General features: G+C 42.1%; 1 protein-coding gene across 1 annotated transcript in view; it reads right to left on the bottom strand.

Moving 5' to 3' along the window:
• Positions 1 to 12116, bottom strand: part of thsd7aa (thrombospondin, type I, domain containing 7Aa) — a 213304-nt gene that overhangs the window by 177107 nt on the left and 24081 nt on the right. The gene's annotated exons all lie outside the window — the stretch shown is intronic.

Genomic DNA, 12116 nt, shown 5'->3' with positions numbered 1-12116 from the left:
AAATCTTGGGTTAACTATAAACCACTACTAATGAACACACTTTACAGAGGATCATTACTGAATGATTCATGTTGAGTTTTTATTAAACTTCATGGGGATCATTTGTAACCCTCCAATTCGTGAAAGAGATGAGTTCATATGCAGGTTTTTCAACTTCCAGGGTCACCACTGTCACAATCATGCAACCAACAACTGGCCTGCTAGTTCCTCAGGAGGAGTTCTTTAGGATTACATGTACCGACACTTTTCACAACTGTTTACTTTTACAATTTACAGAAGGAGGAAACAAACAAAGCATTCCACTACAGGGAAAAAGCATCAGGTTCAGGGCCTTGTAGCGTTTGTAGCGACAGAAAGACAATAGCATAAAAGACATAAAGCAAACACCGTGGTTCGAGGTTGCCTGAAATAATAGGGAGCAGCCGGATGACCAAAAAAAACAAAAGATCTGAAATCCCAAATCTTCCTTTTTATTCGGTCTTTAATTCACTTACCACCCTCCCTGTGGCGTGGGCACTTTCGGCGGCGAGCCCCCTCCCCGTGTCTCGGCAGCACTTCTCTCCACTAACTGCCAGCCATATCTGCGGGACGGCGCTTGCATCGCGGTCATTAACTGCGCCGTGGACATCACACGCGGCCACTGACCCGTCCCCGCCGCACTTCTTGGGGCTTTTTTTTCCCCCCCTCATCTTCCGCGGGACTTCTGGGACTCAGCTTAATCACTACCCTGGCTGGCTATAAACAGAGTGGTCTTGGGGAGGTTGGACGAGGTTCGCGGGCTTTCTGCTGATCGTGTGCGTTTTTCTTAATGAGTCGGAGGCGAGCTGCGCAGTGGGAGGACGCAGTGAGGAGGCCGTTGTTAGCCGGGGCCTGGCTGAAAGCGGGCTAATTGCTCTGGTTAGCGGTTAGCAAATGTTAGGCATTGTGTTGGGATGGCTTTTCTTATCGGAGAAGATCAAGGGATGAACAGTTGCTTTCTAAATTACATACCTGACTAATTTGGATCATTTTCTGTTCCTGAACAAAGCATGAATCTGTTGTCATAATTAGCTATGCTGCGATTTGCCTTTTTAAAATGCTTCATTCCCTATTGCCACCTACAGGGGGCATCGGACACAAAATAAGATTTGTTTGTAAGGTCAGATAGGGCTCGGCGATAGATTGATGCCTTTTAAAACGGTTGATGTGGAAAATCACCAAATCGGAAAATCGTGTCACTCCATATACACCTCACATGCGCCGTGCGGCCAGTTAAGCAGCGTTTTACACCGCTCCATAGCGACTGTTTTCGGAAATAACACCAAAGGAGAACTCAGCGACTTTCTGTTGTGTTTTAAATGTACTATACGGAGTTTAAAAATGTTGTAGTATGTTCATCCCCCTACATGTTCCAGCCATGTCCTAATGTGTAGAATGAGCCCAGACCTGTTCACCGCAACTGCCTCTAAAATCCTGCCCTGACAATCAAGGTCTGAGTTTAATATAGAGACTGCAGTTACGTATAAGACCTGAGGTGGCAGTAGAGAACATAAAATGACCAACTTGCATCTAGTCCAGGGGTGTCGAGCTCATTTGGGCTGTGGGCCGAAATTTATTCCTCGGTGGGCGGCACACAATGTAAACAAGAAATGCATATTAATGAGCTGTGATTTCAAAATAGTGCTGATTTAGCACTATTTTGGATTTGGATTTTTATTTTGGATATTTAGGATAGAACTGTAATAAATAATTTAAAAAAAAATAGCTTACACTTGTATTGTACTTTACAAGTCTGTGTCACAAGTTTCTCAAAGTAGTCATTATACTGTACTTATTGTTCATTCACTCCACACTCTGTGGTGGTAAGCTTCTATTGTAGCCACAGCCGCCTTGGGGCAGACTAACCATTTACCACATGGGTGTAATATGCTGTTTATATCTTATTATGTCAGTGCCCTCTGCTGGACATGTGTGTAATTCTTTCCTTTTTTGAAATTTAAGTTGCCCCCTAGTGGCTGTAAAGAGCATTGTGGTTAGCTAACGATGTGTTAGCTTCTTGTATCGCACTGTGACTGGAATTTGTGCTCCACAAGTCAGGGGCCGGATTAAATCATTTCGGGAGCTGTATTTGGCCCGCGAATAGAGTTTTCTTCCACCAAATCAGAGTTTGGTTTCCACCAGTCTGAACCTCTCTTGCTCTTCTCTCACTCTAAGCAGACGTACACAGCACCATCCTTAACTCCGCCCCTTTTCCCTTTGTGTGAGAGTCTCCCGGAGACGGCTGTCAATCACTGCAGAGCTCGAGGCATGAGGAGGATATAGGTGTAACGCTCCATGGCTTAATAAGAAGTTTTAAAACAGAATTAACAATTAATTGTGTAAAAAATCTTATATGTGCAGGACTCGAACAATCGAGATTTATTTATTTTGGCCAAAACGTCCAGTTCAGAATAGCGAATGTTAAGTTTCTGGTATTTGCTGATCATTTTAAACACAGTTCCCTTCCATTTTGTGACGCAGAAATGTTCAAATTAAAAGCTGAACTCGCCTTTACTTACGCTGCAACACTCTTTGTCTACATAGTTTAGGTATTAAAAAATAAATAAATTTAAAAAATAGCAAAGGTGTCTAAAATGATGCGTCAAGCCTGTGTGTGTACTGCTTGGAATGTGTGGTAAGCACTGTAATAGATGGAGTGAAAGCAAATTGGTTTATTGATCACATCATTGGTGGAGATGAGGCTATGTAATGCAAAATGACACCGCATTAGTCACCAGAACCAAAAAGAATGCACTCACAACGTTTTAGCTTGAACATCATCATAGCCGAGCCTACCATATAAACACGAAATGTCAAATAGGTCACCTTGTTGCATTACAAATTACATCAGACTATGCAAGTTTATGCTATCAGTATATCATTGGGAAGCTAGCAAGCGACCATGAAAACAATAAATTAGGATGCTAAAATAAGCTAATCAAGATGCTAGCGTGAGAATATCGATGTTGATGTCCCTGTCATAATGGGCCTTTCATGTGTTCAACTATACATCAGTGAATTGTGAGTTTTATGGGCCATATTTCTTGCTCCGACTCGTACCGCTGTATTTGTTATCTCCTCTCCTGTCAGACGGCTGGGATTGATGCGACGAGTGCTTCTTTATTTCTTTCTTTTTTTATGAAGAGGCAGCCCGGGAGCGGAGAGAGGAGTGAGACATTCTGACATGTCATCACTCAAGGCCATAGGAGCACCGCGGGTCCCATCTCAGCCCTATACAACACGTACACCAACCTTATCACCTCCAAGTGCCTGTTACAGAGTGCACTAGATAGTGTGTATAGTTTCACTCTGCTTCACCGCTCTTGAGAATTTAATCATGTTACTGGGACAAGAAACGAATACTGCAAAGATAACCCAATTTGTTACAGAACATTTGCATTATGTTTGACTGTTGCATGCTAAACTTGACTAGTTTTGTGTTTTTATTTCTTTCTAATCCAATCTGATACCGATACTTGGGCTCAGAGTAGTAGAGTAGCCGATACAGAGTATTATTGGTTCGATATCGTGACATGAATAAAAAGTTGCTGCTGTTCCATTCTGTCAATGTTCCGCTTCCACTCTAAAGACTGAATGAAGGCAGCAAACAGGAAACATAACATACGCTGCCATTATTAGCCTGGACAACCAGTATTTGAGTTTACTGTATCTCAGCAGTAGCCACAGCGCAGTATACAGCTGTGCCTTGGGTCCATTTTCAAATAAGTCCAATATGGTATTGGATGGTTTTTGGTTCAGGCACTTGGTAGTGTCAACACCTGAACATGCTGTGGTATTGGAATAAAATCAAACCAATATTAACCAATATTGGCAACTACCCTGACAAGGCTGACGATACCAAACAAGACCAACAATATGCCCTGAATTTTGTAAAACATCAAACTATGTAAACTAGTTCCGACAACTCATAAACCAACTGAACTGGGGCATTTCTTTCAAGATGTGAAACAAGTAGATCTGACTTACTTCACTTATTTCTTACAAAGAAATTAACAAGCTATAAAACTCGTCCCAACAAACATATTTTGGCTTTCTGGCTTAAGTATTACAATTCATTGTTATTAAATATTGCATGAAGAAAATGAAAAAAAAACATAACATCTTGGTTTTCCAGAAGTTATGAATCAAATGCTAATCTGACATTTGTTGAAATATTTTGAGAAGAGCTTCGATTTAGGCTACTGCCCTCGTCTGTCCATGCAGAATTCTAGACCACTTTTGACCCACTATTGACAACATGAAGCAGTGGAGATCTGCAGCGTCAATTTCGGTCTCCAAACTGCCTACCGTCCCAGAAAGCAGAGCGATTTTTGGACTTTATATAACCAACAAAGCCGGTGTCCTAGCAGTTGAACGTTCTTTCCCCATTGTGCCTGACTTCATGACTATAACATCCCCTCCTCTCCCACTGAAATAGAAATGCTGCATAGGTCCTTTCTCTTCCTCTGGAGAGCTGACAAACCCCGGCACAGTCTGACAGCCCTGACTCTTGAACCATGCTGCTGTTCGGTAACCATATCATGACTCTGTACAGCTGAAAGGGGTAATGCCCGGCCCAGGGAGACTTGGCGCGGTCTAAGCCGATTTAGTGGCGCTGTTTGGCTCTCGCTTTTTCATCTCCTCTGACCGCTTCATTCGGTGCCAAGGCAAAAGTCAGTGTCTCACTTTGAGGAAGGAAGGAGACGGTGTGAGAGGATTTACACTGCGGTCTATGATACTGAAATGCTGAATGGACGATATTTTAATCAGTGAAGCTCAACATCAGTCAACCTCAAAACTTCGGGTTCTGGAAGTAAAAATCCAACAAATTTTTCCCAAAGACTTTTTGAAAAACACCAAGAGTTGAAAAGAATGATGCAAGACAATCAACTATGCAGAAACTCCTTACCATTATAAACACAGTTTTGATAATGTTTAAATATTTATCAGAAACTTGTACATCGTAATGTTATTTTGGGAACTGGAGCTCACCGGGACTCTTGAGCAACAAGCTAAAACTGTATTTATAGGTTTTAATAGGCTTTTTAGCTAAACTGTTGACTTGGCAAGGGACGAGTGCATGCAAGTATGTTGCTAACGCTAATAAAGGAATCATTCACTGACGAGCGTCTATAGAAAACGCTAAGGGAGGTCTGTTTCTTGGGCAAAGAGCAGTCCTTTTCAGAAGCATTCAATATGTCATTTATTTATGTTAGTATTACCACTTTGACTTGCATCCGAGCACTATTTAGGTAATTTTACATTTGTGCTCTAAGGCCATAACAAAACCTTACATACATGCCAAGCCGGAAAATGGGTTTTTGTTCAATCAGAAACATAAACTTCAGACGCATCAGAACTGGAAGAAGAGACCAGATTGCTTCAAAACGGGCCCGGCAAAACAGGTTTGTGTAAGAAAAAAAAAACAAATAAACTTTTCAGATTAATTAGACAGGCTTCCGTCTGAAAATCCCTCATTATCCTAATTACAATATGTTGGAACAGGTGTGCTGTCATCATGTTTTGTTGTATCACATTTATGATGCTAAGGAAATGAATAAGCACGTAATGTCAGTTCATAAGTTTGGGAAGTGTGTGAGATCTATGAAATGGACCTGTTAGTGGTTTTAACTGTAAGTTTAATGGCAAAGGTACATAATGTTGTTGTTGTGTCCAATGCGAAAGACACTATATCCATCTCTTCTTACCCCAACTGCATTTTATCCTTTACAACTATGGAAAACCGGCATTAACTATTTCATTTAAAGGCGTCGTAATACGCAAAACTGCCTTTTTTGAGTTTTTGACCATGTTTTAATGTTGGTTCATCAAAAAAAAAGTTGGTCATCCCTTCCTCTGCTGTTGAATTTCTTGGATTTTCTTTGGCGCCGCCATCTTGTCTTACATGGCCAAACTGCAGGTTTAACTTGAGCCGACATTGGCTTTGATTTCTGTTTTTGATGTTACTTTTTGGGTAGTTCACTGAGTAAATCTATTGATCGGCATGGGTTCAAACCATCCATGTTCACTCTGTTTTAACTCCAGAGGTGAGGCAAATTTATTTTGAGCTTTGAGCGGTGAGCTTTTTCGTGAGTATTCAGTTTATTCCCATTTTATTTTCATCGCTCTCTTCTTACACAAAGAGGAAATACTTTAGTTTGAAAAGTGGGTGGGGCTGAACAAGGTGAAGAGAAATCGCCCAATTCACTGGCGCCATTGATTTGTTAGCATGCCATGTTGTTTTTTACAATCAGTGCACGTAAAGTACAAAATGCTCATTACGTGTCTTTAAATACGCAAATCATCACAAAAAAAAAGACCTATCAATGCTGTGGCGTGATCTTACTTAAATCGAAAGCAGAAATGTGTTTTGTTGCTGCTAACCTCGCTCTTGTAAGTACACAATCACGACCTCCGCCTGTTAGCCCATTGTTTAACTCTCTCCAGACACCCCATACTTACCAATCCCTGGCTGTCATGTTTTCTTGTCGCTATTAGCTCCTCTCGAAGCGCCGAACAAATTACAACTATCAAGTAGGTGGGGTCGGCTCGCTCGTGACATTTTGTTTAACGGCGCGGCAATAAATGATGAAGTGGAACGGGTTTTTTTTTTCCCCCTCTCGCGGCGATGTCAAGAAAGGCCACGCTGAGCAAATCAAACTCGAGCAAAACCGCGTCTCGATAATGTCTATGGAGAACAATGTGTTTTTTTTTCTCTCTCTCGCGTGTCAATATGTCTGGGGCGCGGAGTAGAACCTTTTATTTTTCTGGTCATTGGCGCGAGACGGAATGTCACCGCGGCGCGCGCTATGGGGAGATGCAGCAAAGCGTGGAATGGGAAAGAAGGAGGGAGGTATAGGTTGCAGATGTGGAAGGTGGTTGTCAGAGAGATACGGCGATGCTCAGCGGGGGAGCGCAGGGCGGGGAAGGAGCGGGGACGGGAGACGCAGGCACTGGAGGTTGACAGGGCTTACAGTTGTACACTTGTGAGGCTCCTCGTGCTATAGGGCGCAGAGCAAAGTCGGCTATATGGTTGCAAGACGCTTTGGTTCAAGTCAAAGTTTACTCCAGCCATTACTTCTAGCAAAGTTTTGATAAGACACAGTTCATGGTCTTTGTTGTCAAAGCCCGCGCACACGCAGCAGATAAAGCACCAACAGCAAAACGCTTGTTCTTCTGTCGATGTGTGAAACTGCAATAACAAATTAACGATGTGTTAGCTTCTTGTATCGCGCTGTGACTGACAAATAAGTTCAAAGAGCAACGATATGCCCGGTGTTCTTCTGGGAATAGTGGTCAATAGTTGACTTGTTTTTGAGAAATTAGTTGAAGCAGTTGGTGGCTTGATGCAGAGAGAGAAGCTGGATGTTAGAAGAAGAAAACTTTACTTTACATTACTCTGGACAAATTTGATCCTTCAAGCTATAGGTACTTCTAGCCCAGATCCAGACTTTGAAAAAAGGGTCTCATGCTGGCTATTTTCATGGTCCCATCAACTCAGTAACTTGCCATATTCAGATCTACGCTGAAGATATACATGTAAAGTAGTTTTGCCAGTGAATCGTATAATCCTGAATACAAAATGGCTTTCGCGTGTGAGGAGGAGTGAAACTGCTGTACAGAAAATCTTGCCTTGCAGAGATGATTTGTGCTTAGCTGTGCTAAAAATAGTGCTTTTCTGTAACTGAAAGAAGAAGCATTTTGATACCGGCTGGTTTCAATGGTTTTCTAATGTAAAAGTTGAAGAGCACTGTATTGTCCCCACAGGTAAGTTCTCTGCTTTTGACCAGGGGGCAATTTGTCAGGAGCCGAGCATCTGGATTTGTGCAAGAACTCCCTGTGATGTCCCAGCTCTTGGCTTGTTTAATGTTGATGTAGCTCTGGTAGTGATGTGCTTGTATTGATGGCCGTGATGTCCAGAAAGAATTTCTCCTGTCTCGAGACAATAAATGCTTATCTTATCTCTTAGTTTTGAGGTGATCCTGAACAGAAGCTCCTACATGAGTACAAGTAATAAAGTAATCCAAAAGTATTTAAATTGCTGTCAACAGTTGGTTGGGTGGTTAGTCAAAAGGAGTAGGCTGAAGCAAGAAAGCTTATGAGCGCCTACCAAACATTCAGCGTAATAAAAATTTGCATTTCACAGCGATACAATATGAGGACTGTATCCGCAACCAATCAGAATTTAGCACAAAAATAGTCCTTGAGGAGATACATGTGTGTCATAAACTGCTGTAAAAGACCGATTTATGTAGTCCGCACGCTCACATCTTCCTTCACCTTCAACAAAAGCTTATGCAACCCCATTTATACCAAAAACTTAGGTAAAAGAAATCCCTTTAGGAAGGTTGCAAGAAAAACATCTTTAAAAAGTAGCTTTTGGCACTTACTTGAAGAGACAATGAAGAGTTGAAATTGCACTGTTTTCATCAAAAATCGAGATTAAAATACTTCTTTGTCGACTTCATTGTCCCCCATTGGTAAATGTATCTTCTGAATCTGACCCGATCATTCAAATCCAGTCCATCTGCGCCGCAACCTGCTCCTCCTAAACAACATTTTCTCCAAACATGACTTCTTCATTTGCTTCAGAAAGTCCTGAGTTCAGGAGTTCAGCTGACCAATTTAAATGCCTCTCCCAGTGAGGTCAGAGCGGGGCAGAGATGCTTGTTAGGAAAGGCACAGGTGCATGTAATAACTCCAGCTAAATCCTCTTACAGCGCTCTCCCAACTTCAGCAACATCCATTCATTAGAACTTCTCCAGAGTTTGGGTATTAGTGTGCTGGGCAAGAATATATTAAAAATTAAATATATGCATGCTATCACAGCTTTTTTGGGGTGGATGGGGACCTTCTTAAAATAGAGCATGTTGTTTATTAATGTTTGCAAAAAGCCCCTTTACTCCATTGTTATTAATAATTGAGGATTATACAACAATGGAGATGTACTCAGAGTGGGTCACTGTTAAGAGTGGTCCGACTACAAAAGGGTCAAAGCCAGTCGATTTGAATTGGATTAGGCAGAGAGGTAATGTGTGTGTTGCATTTATGAAAACTCTCTCTCTAACATTCATCCACATTTTATGCATTTGGAAAGATGTGCACATCCAGTAAAGTGGCTATAAACAGACAAACTAAAGCCTGTGACACCAGGAGATATGAAGATCTTTTTGTGGATGCGTTTCCTGATGGGCCTTCGCTGAAGTTCTATCTCTCATGTCGCGAGCAACAATCGTGAGAATTGTTTGAAAGTTAGGATTAGGACTGAGATCAAGGTTCAGGAGGCTGCCATCTGGCAAATAGTCGTAGCACAATCGCACTGAGGAGTGTAATGACAAAAAAAATCACCACGGAGAAGCCATGTCAAGCCACGTCTCTTCTAACTTGGAAAGGCAAATCAGGCTCAAAATCGGGCTAAAACCTGTTTGTATGTCCTCAGCTTCAAAAGTTCATCTAGTAATACAATCAAAATGTGTTGTAGGCTCCCAGAAGTCCGTTGAAATACACTGCCTGACAAAAAAAGAATGATCTGGGATTGCTGCCCTTGGTCAGGTCTAGGTTCAGCAAAACTAGGGATGCACTGATCCGATACTGGTATCAGATTTCGTAGCCGATACTGGAAAAATACGATGCTGATAACGCCCCTCCTGGAACCGCCACCTTAACGTGGTGGAGGGGTTTGAGCACCCGAATGATCCTGGGGGCTCTGTTGTCGGGGGGTTCAGACAAAGAGCGGTTCAAAAGCCCCTTATGAGAGACCAACAGGCCCGGTTTGAATCATGAGCCCGTCCTTCTGTGGACCCACCACCTGTAGGAGGAGCCATAAGGGGCTGGTGCAATGTGATTAAACGGACAAGTGGAAGAAAATGGATGGATGGATGGATGGATGGATGGATGGATGGATGGATGGATGGATGGATGGATGGATGGATGGATGGATGGATGGATGGATGGATGGATGGATGGATGGATGGATGGATGGATGGATGGATGGATGGATGGATGGATGGATGGATGGATGGATGGATATTGAACCAATACCAACTAAATCTCAGTGAATATGGGCCTCATTTTGAAGGGCAGAACCGAAACGTGTTTTTGATCGGCTGAGGCTAACATCAACTAATCAAAGCTGGAACAGATATTATGATTGGATCACCTAATTAATTTAAAATAGGAGTGGCCAAGTATTTGTATTTTAGTTTATGAAATGCAATAACTGATACGCATAAGTTGTAATGCTCTGATCATGTTATGCTGTGCGTAAATGTAAACTAATACACGATCATATATCCAAGTATAATTAGTAGAAAAAGTCCAGTTTATTAATAGATATAATTATTCATTGATCTGCACCATCTTGTTTGCAAGAAAAGATAAGACTTTACAGATCTCACACTGGAGAAAAGAGGAACATTCTCCAGTGTGAGACTTTCTTAAAGGCAGCCGCTTTCAAGAAAGTCTCTTGGCATCGGTTAATATCAGATATTAGCTGATACTCAAACCCCCAGTATTGGTATTGGAAGCAAAAAAAACTGGGTCGGTGCATCTTTAAGCAAAACTATGTGCCCAAAGCCTGAGATCAGCTGATGACCTGAGCATCCTGAATGACCAGGTTATTCCATCTATGATTATCTTCTTCCCTGATGGCATGCGCATATTTAAAGATGACAATGCCGGGATTCATCTGATGATGGATTGGACGCCACAAAGTCCAGATCTTAACCCTATTGAGAATCTTTGGGATTGTGTTAGAGAAGGGTTTGCACCGTGGTCAGAGTCTTCCAGAGACTATGGGGATTCAAAATAAGGGGTTTGAAAATCATAAAGTGAGATGATTTTGTGTAATGCTGTTCCTGCTTTCTTTGTTCCTTCCTTTTCTTCTTTGCTTTTCTACATCCATCTCACGGACATTCATGAGCGCACTGTATTAAGTTGCAGTGTGTAAAGTCCCATTCTGCCCCGCGGTGCTTTTCACGCCAGCGCTGTTTTGGCAGGAGAACACAGGTCCCCGCTAGTGTACGGAGTATATTTAGAAGTCATTTTGGAGCGTCGCCATTTTCCGCTCCTTAAAACCCCATCGATTTGTTTGTCTCCGCGCAAACCTGTATGGGAAATTGAATCGCGCTCGCATCAAGGGCTTTTGCAAAAACAAGCGCTGAGTGGAGACTTGTAGATGTGTCCCCCGAGAGGAATTAAAAACTATAAACAGCGTGGCCGGTGCGAATCAATAGAAGGACAACTGCGGAGAGAGTGTAATTGTGCAGTAGCTGGACCATTTTGGAGGACTGAAACAGTATATTGGATTTAAACGGCTTGGAAAAATGAGTGAGATGTGATGAGCAGATAATTGAATGGGTAAACGTCAACACTTAGAGCTTATCAGGTATAGTAAGGTGATATGTTGAAGGGAGAAAATGTAGTGGAGCAGATTTTTTTTGGATGAAAATGTGTGCGGTAGATGTTGCATAGTTTTGGAAAAGCCGCACAAAAAATTAAATATAGGCACCATTATCCAAAAGGTTTCTGTTTTTACCTGCACTGAAACTAGGTTAGTTTAGCGCTAGAGTTCATTACAAATTCGTAATCCTTTCTTCCAACTCGCCTTTCGACTTGGTTCCATTTCCCAGGAATAGAGATTCCTGGGAAATGCATAATCGAGATTATGCATTGGTTCAAATGGGACAAGAGGTGATTGGTTCGAGTGGCAGACATAGCAGGCCGTGATTGGCTGACATTGACGGACAAGTGGCAGGAAGTAAGCTCGAGAATAGATTGTCTATTAATACATGTTATTATACAGCTCTTCACAATGCTGATAGTCTTGACTTGAATGGGATTTTCCATCGTTCTACCAGTCATTATTTTCTGATAGAGGACCTCTGAAATGGCAGCGGAGTTTGTGCTTACAGTGCTTTCATATCACTCTGCAAGTAGTAGTAGAGGACACTATCTTTGTCCTCGTCCCTGTTAGAGAAGTTGGGGGAATCGCTCTTGAAGTTTACGGAGTCCGACTTTAAACTTACCCATAGATTCACCACCATTCCTCCAACTGCACCTTCAACTAAGTAGCTAGGCTAGCAATAAGTAGCTAGCCT

Source organism: Gobius niger, assembly GCF_951799975.1.
Source record: "Gobius niger genome assembly, chromosome: 14".
NCBI lineage: Eukaryota > Metazoa > Chordata > Actinopteri > Gobiiformes > Gobiidae > Gobius > Gobius niger.
Note: the sequence above shows the minus strand (reverse complement) of the source record. Positions and strands in the feature narration are given on the sequence as shown.